The sequence below is a fragment of the Harpia harpyja genome, chromosome 9 (genome assembly GCF_026419915.1).
Source record: "Harpia harpyja isolate bHarHar1 chromosome 9, bHarHar1 primary haplotype, whole genome shotgun sequence".
NCBI lineage: Eukaryota > Metazoa > Chordata > Aves > Accipitriformes > Accipitridae > Harpia > Harpia harpyja.
In genome coordinates, this window is record NC_068948.1 from 19,875,258 (window position 1) to 19,884,924 (window position 9,667).

Here is a 9,667-nt window from a genome sequence, read left to right on the forward strand (position 1 = left end):
CTGTTTTGAAGCAAAGTTAAACTCATGCAAAACTTCATTCTACCTCCATTAAAAATAGGAAATTCATTAAGCAATGCCCTAAAGACTTTTATTTGGGGTCATATTATCTTTTTGGGGAAAACTTTCCATGAAATTATTTCCAGCCAACACTAATTTATATTTTTCTCCACAATAACACAACTGCTCCATTATCAATCCTAGAAACACGCTGTTGCATGGGAAAGAACAGATGATAAAGAGAATTTTCATCTCTTTTACTAGAAAGTATCCCCCCACTTAGCTGACCAGATCAATCAGTAATTTAAAAGAAAAAAAGTACTCCTACCTGTATTAATGCTTCAACGCAACAAAAGCAACTTCCAAGCCATGAATAATTTTTCTTCTCACCCCTCATCCTGTCCCCAAAACTAGTAGGGGAAAGAACACTGGTTTAGGCCGGAGACTCCTCCCATTCCCAGGATGCTTTACTAAAAAAAAAAAAAAGAAAAAAAAAGTTTGCTAAGCCAGACTTCTCTGTACCATGACTGATACATGTTCTCAAAATAAAGACTGTCTTAGAACCTACTTTTTCCTCTTTCTGTAAGAGGCCAGGTATGCTAGATGTACCTATATCTGATTAAAAGAGCTTTTTAGCTGAGGTAGGAACATGAAACGATCCTGACTGATTTCCTGGGCGTTAACACCACCAGTTTGTGACTGTACAACTTGACAAAGATGAAATTAGTATTAATTTGAGGAAACGGTCCATTTTGTCTGAAGAAACCTTTGAAATATATACATTTCCTTAAAAATCATCCTTCAAGGGAAAGTGCTGAAAAGAATAGTGCAGTGTGTGTGAAAGGAAGACAGCAGACTTAACACACTGACTTAAATGTGGCTTTTCTCAAAGAGGACTAAATCCCTTTCTATGATCCAGTTTCCACTGTAACCATAGAATTGTTACCCAGACTGGCCCCAAGATAGTCTACACTGTGGTAATAGAAATACTTTGCATTACTTGCTATCATAGTAACATGTAGAGTACTCGGGCTTCTTGCAAACTGAATTCAAGACAGTAATTTACTCAGGCAACCCTAAACCAATGACTTCTGTTGTTTATTTTTTAACTGAAAGGTAAATTGAACTTTCAACGCTACCTTGTCCAGAAAAGAAAAAAAAGATAGAGACATTACAGATAAGAGAATGCAGCAAAATTACAAAAAGTATAGTAACTGCTTCATTTGTAAAGCATTTGAAGATCCCTAGATAAAAAGCACTTACTTTTTTATAACAATTCATAGCAAGAAACAGTGGTTACAGACCATCATTGAATGTACATGAAGCCTAACTTTTGTATTAAAAAAAAAAAAAGTTTTCCTAGCCTGTGGTTCCCCCATAATCTCTATTTTCACAGCTAACTTATGTGACAGTTATTAACTTCCCTATTTTCATTATGATTTTACTCTGTATGTTTCAGCAGCTGAGCTACACAGGTAACATCTCTTTCTTACAAAAACCATAGGTGATTATATTAACTTCATTCTTTTCTGTCTACACTTCAGCAACAGTTCTACTCATAGATGTCTGTGATTTATCATGTTGCATCAGGAAGCCCACCTACCATCACAGATAGGCAGATATAATTAAAATGTTTTTCTACTGTTATATCTCATGCAGAATCCCATTCAAAGGGAGACTTTATTGAGCACACTGCAGGATAGTGCCACTTAGTGCCTCAGAATGCATCCTTCCCACATTCAATATTTTGTGGAAAACACAACATTAGAATTTCTACTCGTCTCTCAATTTCTCCAGGTACTTGGCAAACAAGAGGGTTTGCTGGATGTACACACTGAAGTAAGTGAGATGGCTCAGTGTGACTGCACTTCTGCTACCGAGTTCGAGTATTTGGATGTACTTGGCCACTAGATGGTGCAATGAAATAAAAATAACGGCTTGGAACTCCACTGCTTAATTTTTGGTATCCTGGAAAAAATCTGGTCCAAGTATTCTTAGTTCTCATTTTAGCTGATAATCATCATAAATGTTGTATGATCATGCACTTCCATACCCTTATTACCGGGTTATTTTGAAAATTCTGTCGTTAAAATAAATTAAATCCTAATATTTCTTCAATGTGAGCATTACAAAGACTCCCTTTGCTTGTTTTGAGGACCCCACAGAGTAAATACTTCAGGCCTAACCTTTCAGTGTTAAAAGGCAGATCTCTAAGAACTGCTTGTATGTTTTCTGTTTAAAGTAGGCACTGCATTACCACGACCAGCAGCATGTCCAGGAAGGGCTTCCCTAGCTGGAGCCTGACAGGTGTACTGCTTGTTACATGTGACAGAGTTCAGATGTGACTCGGGTGTAAGACATCTCCATAACTGTTAATGGTACATGACTCACTGCGTCAGAGTTCTGCATCTGCTGCCTTTGGCATAGGCAAACTGGAAAGCGTCCACCATTCACAATAATATATGTGGATGCGTATCTGCTTTGTGAAGTATCCCAGTAAGCGTTTTATTGTACTGACAGCTATTACAAGAGGAAAATAGGCCCTGTGGCATCCCTTCAATGAAATGTGAGAATGCATTTTATTTTACTGCTCTCTGATGCTGCTAAATATGCTTTCCCTGTGTATGCGTGCATCAGCTGGAAGCACAGGACTCACATGAGTAACCACCTTAAAGATGCACCCCTGAGAACAAGTTATTTGAAAGGCAGAAGAAGTCAGAAGGGGATAAACCTGGCACCATCATCCACAGTGAACAACACATCTCTCCCCGCTCTGGTCCATTTAATTCACAGGTGTCATTTCTCAGGCAAAGTACACTAAATTAAACAGTTCTGAAACCATATTTCTCTTAAATCTATACAGGTAATGAAGTCCGCTCTGTGACACCTCAGTGCTGGCTTTCCAGCAGTGGCACCAGGGGAAAACATGCTCTGGCTTTAGAGCCAGCAGCACCATGCAGCTTTGCAGGAGCTTGGGAGCTGCTCCATGCAAAGTGTAGCGCCACACCACTTTACCTTCCCCAGTCTGATGTCAAATTTCATATGCAAATCAAAGTAGTATCTTTCTGAACTGTAGCAGCTAAGGAAGTTGACAGCTATAGCTTTTACTTGCAAACACTTCCTCAGTAACAGTCAGAACATGGCCATGGAAAACCTTTGCACCTCTAGCTGCTCAGAGTTTCCCTTCCGATTGGATCTAGTTGCACAAATTTCTTTATGTGCTTCTTTTCAGGTATTTCCTTATATCCACAAACTTCACCAGAAGAATACCTGGCAAGTATTAGCCCATCCTGACATGCAAACCTTAATCCCGCTCTCTGTGCTGTCAGAGCAGTAATTAATATTGGGTAATAATGATCTTAGTCATTCTCAAAAGGTGACCTAGCTTTGAAGCTTGCTTTCCTTCTAGCTGGTTTTATTTCAGATGCCTCATCCAAAATCCCATTTGCCACTAGAGGGCACTTCAAACCAAGCTGTCATTTCATATTAGCACGCTCTATAAACGTGGAGGGTTATACCCGGCCTAGAAAAAGTTCCTCTGGCTCCTAGCAAACGTGCACAACATATCTAAAATAACTTTTCTAATGTTAGACTAACATGAGTTTTAAAGAAAAGTTTCCTACATTTGGAGAGCCGAGCTGGGTCCAGATCATGTCTTGCAAGTCTAAAACAAGGCTATAGGTAGCATAAAATGCCTTGTTTTGTTTAACATAAGTTGCACAAAACCAAGAACCAAACCTTTTTCCTCACTATTGCTTAACAGATTCAGTCTTGCTACAATAAGCAGTGCTTTGTTTGCTTTTAACTTCTGAATCAGAGAGATTAAAAAGCATGAATCGGTTCTGAAAACAGCTTGAAAATAAATCTTACTGAAAAGAAAGCCTAGAACTGATCAAATACTACATAAAGCAAGACTAATCTGTTCATGTTTAGATAACTGATGCCCTAATTCACCACAAGTTACTTAGAGCTGCCTTACTTCTTAACAACTGTAGGTGAACCAGTTTTGTCCCATGTATTTGATGTCATATTTGCCAAGTGCATGAAAGTCCTGCCCAAGGTGTGTCACAGTCAAAAGCTAAGACTTGAGGAAAAGGAAAGATTACCTTCAAAGTCTGGATGACATTTGGCTTCTTGTGGCTACATAAACAAGCAGTTTATTAATAAGACAGCAGGGTAGATAGATTACCTGACAGCCCTGCAGAAGTGGGAGTGACCAGCTCCCCATGGTTTAGCAACATTAACAGTAGTTAGCCAGTAGGCTGGAAATGTTAAGTAGGCTGGCTCTTACCTCTTGAGGGGGAGGAGAAAAAAGAAAAAACCACCAAACTGTTTTTCTCCTGAAACTGATTGTCTAAGAAACAGAAAGGACCTTTAGAAGCTCAAGCACACACACTTTAGTAGAAAGGGGAACTGTAAAATACACTGAAGTGAAATGCTGGTCTGAACACAGCTGTAAAGCTGGCAGCTGGTATCACTGTTATCTGACTGGCTTTCTCTCTGTTTATTTTGTAGGGGACCCACCACATTATCCAATGTCTATACATAGAACTGGAAAGTGTTCAGTCATCGCTGCTTTTCAATATTGCAAATTTTGACATGACACCTTTATTAAAAAAGGGGGGGGAGGGGCAGGCAGAAAAGGAAACCACTGACATTGCAGTGGCGATTTTTCTAAAATGAATTACAAAGCCCTTGGACCCATCTAAAGCAAGTTATTTTCAGAGCGAGGTACCTTACCTTAGTAGAACATACTTGTTTCTCAACAGCGTATCGCTGAAGTACCACTGCTGATCAAAATGTCAGTATATGACAAAACTTGTACGAGACTTGAGAATATGTTCTGTGTTTCCATGCTTAACTCAGAGAGTCCTGTTCCCTAGAAGGGAAAATAACAAGCTGTTAGATTTTAAAAATATGCAAAACACATATAATAGTTTTATCTATAGAAATATTTTATACATTCTGTAAATCGGCTTTAAATAGGCATTAGTGTTTACCAAATCAAGTCAATTTCATTTTAAAGGGTCAATCAACCTAAACCACTTAAAATTCCTATCATTCCAGATAATTAAAATGGAAGTAACTTCTTAAAATCCAGTTTGTGTTTTGCCATATGCTTTGTAGATGTACTGTTCAGCCTCAATTAATTCCAAAATTAGACCGGTCATTTTTACTCGCTGGCCTCCAATGCCAGCAAAACTGGACTAAGCAAATGAATAATCAACCCTGCAAAAGGATGGTTAATTGAAAATGAAAATCAATTCAAACCTGTCATGGCTTAGTTTATTTGGCTTGTCATTTGAAGGAAATCTGCTCATTCAATTGCCAACACATAACTTGATTGTCACTATGGCAATATTTGTTTTCTAAGACGACCTAGCTTCTACAGCTATGTGACTACATGAGGCTCTGTTTCAGTTGTTGTTGTTGTTTTCAAGGCAATTAAAATATCAGTATTTATGAAAACTTGAAAACATGCATTGTCAATGATGAAAACCTGGAAACAAGTTACAAGATATAAACCCCTACTGCTTTCAAAATTCCATGATTTTTTGAGTGCTGAGTCTCAATTTGACAATGCCCTGGGTTGGCAATATTGGCTCCACCACAATGTTTTCAGCTACTGAGCAATTAGTCCCAGATCCACCTACTGTACTCGGCACTGGTGAGGCCGCATCTCGAGTGCTGTGTTCAGTTTTGGGCCCCTCACTACAGGAAAGACATAGAGCTGCTGGAGCGTGTCCAGAGAAGGGCAACCAAGTTGGTGAGGGGCCTTGAGCACAAGTCTTATGAGGAGCAGCTGAAGGATCTGGGGCTGTTCAGTTTAGAAAAGAGGAGGCTGAGGGGAGACCTTATCGCTCTCTACAACTACCTGAAAGGGGGTTGTAGTGAGGTGGGTGTTGGTCTCTTCTGTCAGGTGTCTGGAGATAGGACAAGAGGAAATGGCCTCAAGTTGAGGCAAGGGAGATTTAGGTTAGATATTAGGAAAAATTTTTTTACTGAGAGGGTTGTCAAACATTGGAATGGGCTGCCCAGGGAAGTGGTTGATTCACCATCCCTGGAGGTATTCAAAAAGCGAGTGGACAGGGTACTCCAGGGCATGGTTTAGGGGGCATGGTTAATGGTTGGACTCGATGATCTTGAAGGCCTTTTCCAACCAAAATGATTCTATGATTCTATGATTCTACTGTGGGATATGCTTACACTTTGCAACAAAGTAAGTTCCTTAAGGATATTTAAATGACTGTTCAGTATCAGACTTACAGGATCTTCCTAATACCACTTGGTTACATTCAGGAGTAGATTTATATTCAGATTATCTTCTACAAAACCTGCTGTCACCTACGTACCTTGCGTCAAACTCCAAAATAGTTTGAATCTATACTTTCTGACAGTGCCCCTTTAACTGTTGCCTATCACAAGTAGGAAACAGTGAGCAATCCCAGGCAAGGAGACAGCACTCTGCTTATCTGATAAGGCTTTGTTAGAATAGGTAGCTGCATTTTGCAGCAGAAAACCCGATTCCAATTCCAAATGAAGTCATTTGAACCAAAAGCAAAAAAATCAAAACATAGGCCTCAGGGGAAAAGGTGAAGTATTTTCAGTATATCATCAAAGAAATAAAATTTAATTTTGTGTGAAAGTTTGCCAGTTTACAACTTGAAGGCTGTTGAAAGTGACAACAAAAAAATAAAACACCCAGTTTAAATTTCAACCTTTTTGAAAAGGTCCTCATGGAAAAAAATATTACCCACCTTCACTAAAATTTCAACTGCAGCTTGGCTTCAGAACCTATATAAACTTCCTATCAACTCCTTTTTGTTTCCCACTTGTCCAGAGCGGAGAGCTCAGAACAGCACTGGGGATCTGGGGACCTGTCAGTCGGGTCCCACCGCTGTCTTCCTGGGGAGAGCCGCACTGCAGCCTCTTCCCCTGCAAGGGATGCAGGTGGGGAAGCCTGGAAGGAAGCAGCTCTTTAGGAAAGAGCATGCAAAGTTCCTGCAGAAAGCATCTCCAGAAGGAAAACCTGGGAGGCCATAACCCCGAGGGCATATTGGAAAATTTTCAGAAGTAACAGAAGGCCCTAGAGCAGCGGTAGCTCCGGCTCAGTCACCAGTCCTACGGCCCTGAAGCACTGCACGTAGGGTTGCATACACAGAGCAGTGAAACTCCCTTCAACTGAGAAAACACCCAGGAACAAAGTTTAATATCCTTTTATTTCCCCCCCACACCCCCCAGAGTAATTCTGGAAAAAATAACTTAATAAGCCTGCAACACAGTATCACCCATAAATGGTTGTTTCCTTGCATTTTTTTGTGCATCTTATCTCACAAGACTGAGATCCTGTGATGCTTGATCACAGCCTGGTCCACTACAGCTGGTTAAAGAGGTATTTCACATAGATAGCCAGGGGATTCACATTTCTTCTCCACGTGGATGGGATTCTGAGATCGAGTGCTGTTCATTAGAAAGGTCATCATAACATAACCTGGGTTTTATATTCCCACTATAGGTGTTGGGGTTGTGAGTGGAGGCAAATGCTCTCACGTCAGCAATGAACTTAGGGACTGGAAGTGAGCTAAGAGCAGCTGCCTGCCAGTACTAATATGTACACAAAGGGTGTTGCTTCAGCTTCATCACATGCAACTTTTACCAAAGATACTAAAGCAACAGCACTGTGCAGTCCTTCAGAGATTGGGCTAGCCTTGCAGAAATCTTTACAGCTGTAAGATATGCTTAGGGCCAACAAAAACATTGTTGCACACATTGAAAACTTTGGAACACATTGGTTTCTTGGTCAAAGGCCATGAGCCAATTGTTAAGCACAGAGAAATTTGTAATTTAAGAAAAGACCCAAGCCAAGTTGTGCTCGGGTCTGTCCAACTCTATGGAATCAGAGTAGCAAATAATAAGACTTGGGCCTAAACACCTCCGCTGTCTGTATGAACACAGCATTTAATGAAGGTTTCTGGGGAGTGCCAGTTCCCCCCCTTTATTCTCTTTACTTCTGCAATGACGTACCCATGGTATTCCCAGTTCTATCCTATGACCCAAAATGGTGCAATGACAGTTAACCACTGCATGTTTTCAAACCCTAGATAGGGTGATTGCAAAATGATATGATTTTATTTTTCTACAATACAGAAAAAAAGTATGTGCTTCTGAAGAGCTAGTAAATTGTATATAGACACTTATTTAAAATATGTCTTAGCTGCTCTCCGAGCTGCAACTTTGCTTCTGAGAGTGAGAAGCAAGCAATATATTTGGGAAGTCTGATGCAGCTCACTTAACTGTTTTTTTTCTTTGGGCTGTACCTAAAGGCACAGGCTTGCCTAAATGAACACTTGGGTGAGTCTCATTCCCAGGAGATCTGCGGCACTGGATATATGTTTCCATGTAACAGCAGATAGCTTTGGTGAAGCCTTATAAAGAAATTCTGAAATCAACCTGAATAAATCCCTAAGGTTATTACATCTTCCTGCCAAAGTTTGGTTCTACCACACCCAAGTTGCTTCCTGTTTTTTCCTAAATTCAGGAGAATATTGCATCAGATACCATGTAAACAATTAATCAGGCAGACTTTGCTAGATATGCATCAAAGATATCCAGATGTCACTAACCTGCTGGTCACTGAGCTAACCTAAGTGTATAACAAGCATTCCTGCAATTCGTCTGTAAGTATAATACCTTGCACTTTCTACTATTAAAGTCTTACCCATTTCTAATATTTCAGTTCTTGTGGTTATCCAAGAAGTGGGTAATTTTCCTGTTTCACCCACAGTAGGAGACTCACTGCAGCTTTGTCTGAACAGTATACTACATCCAACTCTTTCAATTTGTGCATTTATGTTAGTACTTTAAAAAAAATAAATTGGGCAGATACTCAAGGAACCCTAGCCGTGTTTCTACCATACACCCATACACACTGGTGGCCGTGATCTTCCTGTAAAAGCTTTAGATCACACCCTAATCTCTATTCAGTTAAATTTACTACTTCTAAGGAAGCAGTTTTTTGAAGCTAACCATTTCCCATTATCTGAACAAAAAGAGAACAGAGATGAAAAGTCTAAAATTTTGATCTAAATTTGAACCAGACCTTACTTACAGTTCAAAATTGTCTAGCCAACTACTGTCTTCAATTTCTGTTCCTGCTTGTGGCTAACTCTGTAAGAAAGAATATCAGGACTGTCTTCAAAAAAATTACCAGATAACTCTAGAAGATCAAAGATATTGGTGCATTTCAAAGAAGAATCCCAAAGGCTTGTTATCATACCTCTAAGTCTGATATTCACCTGTCATTAGAGAAAACAAAATATCCCAATAGATGAACACTCTGCAAAAGATGAATCCTTTAAACAAAACAAAAAACCTACACCACACCATGACTAGCTTTGCAGATAAATAATCATAATGAGATCACAAATGTAAGCTGAACATGTAAATTACTAAGTCCTTAACTTTCGGAAGGAAATGAAGGAAGAATAAAAATCGATATAGTGATATAAATACTGGAAGCAATAACAGCTTCATGTGATGTTTGACCTCCTGATAAACAGTGCTGCTAAATGATTCCTAGTTTCAGAGCAGTGACAGCATGGTTTTGTAACTAAGAGATTGCTTCTATACCGTACCCATGGGTAAAATATTTTATTCACTGTAGACTAAA

General features: G+C 39.5%; 1 long non-coding RNA gene across 1 annotated transcript; it reads right to left on the reverse strand.

The window, feature by feature from the left end:
- Nucleotides 1-342: 342 nt before the first annotated feature.
- LOC128145708 (uncharacterized) lies at nt 343-5,143 on the reverse strand. The gene is made up of 3 exons (XR_008236549.1): nt 4,998-5,143; nt 4,738-4,876; nt 343-467 (listed from the first exon to the last, which is right to left on the reverse strand). It is a non-coding gene; the product is annotated as an uncharacterized LOC128145708 (long non-coding RNA).
- Nucleotides 5,144-9,667: the final 4,524 nt, after the last annotated feature.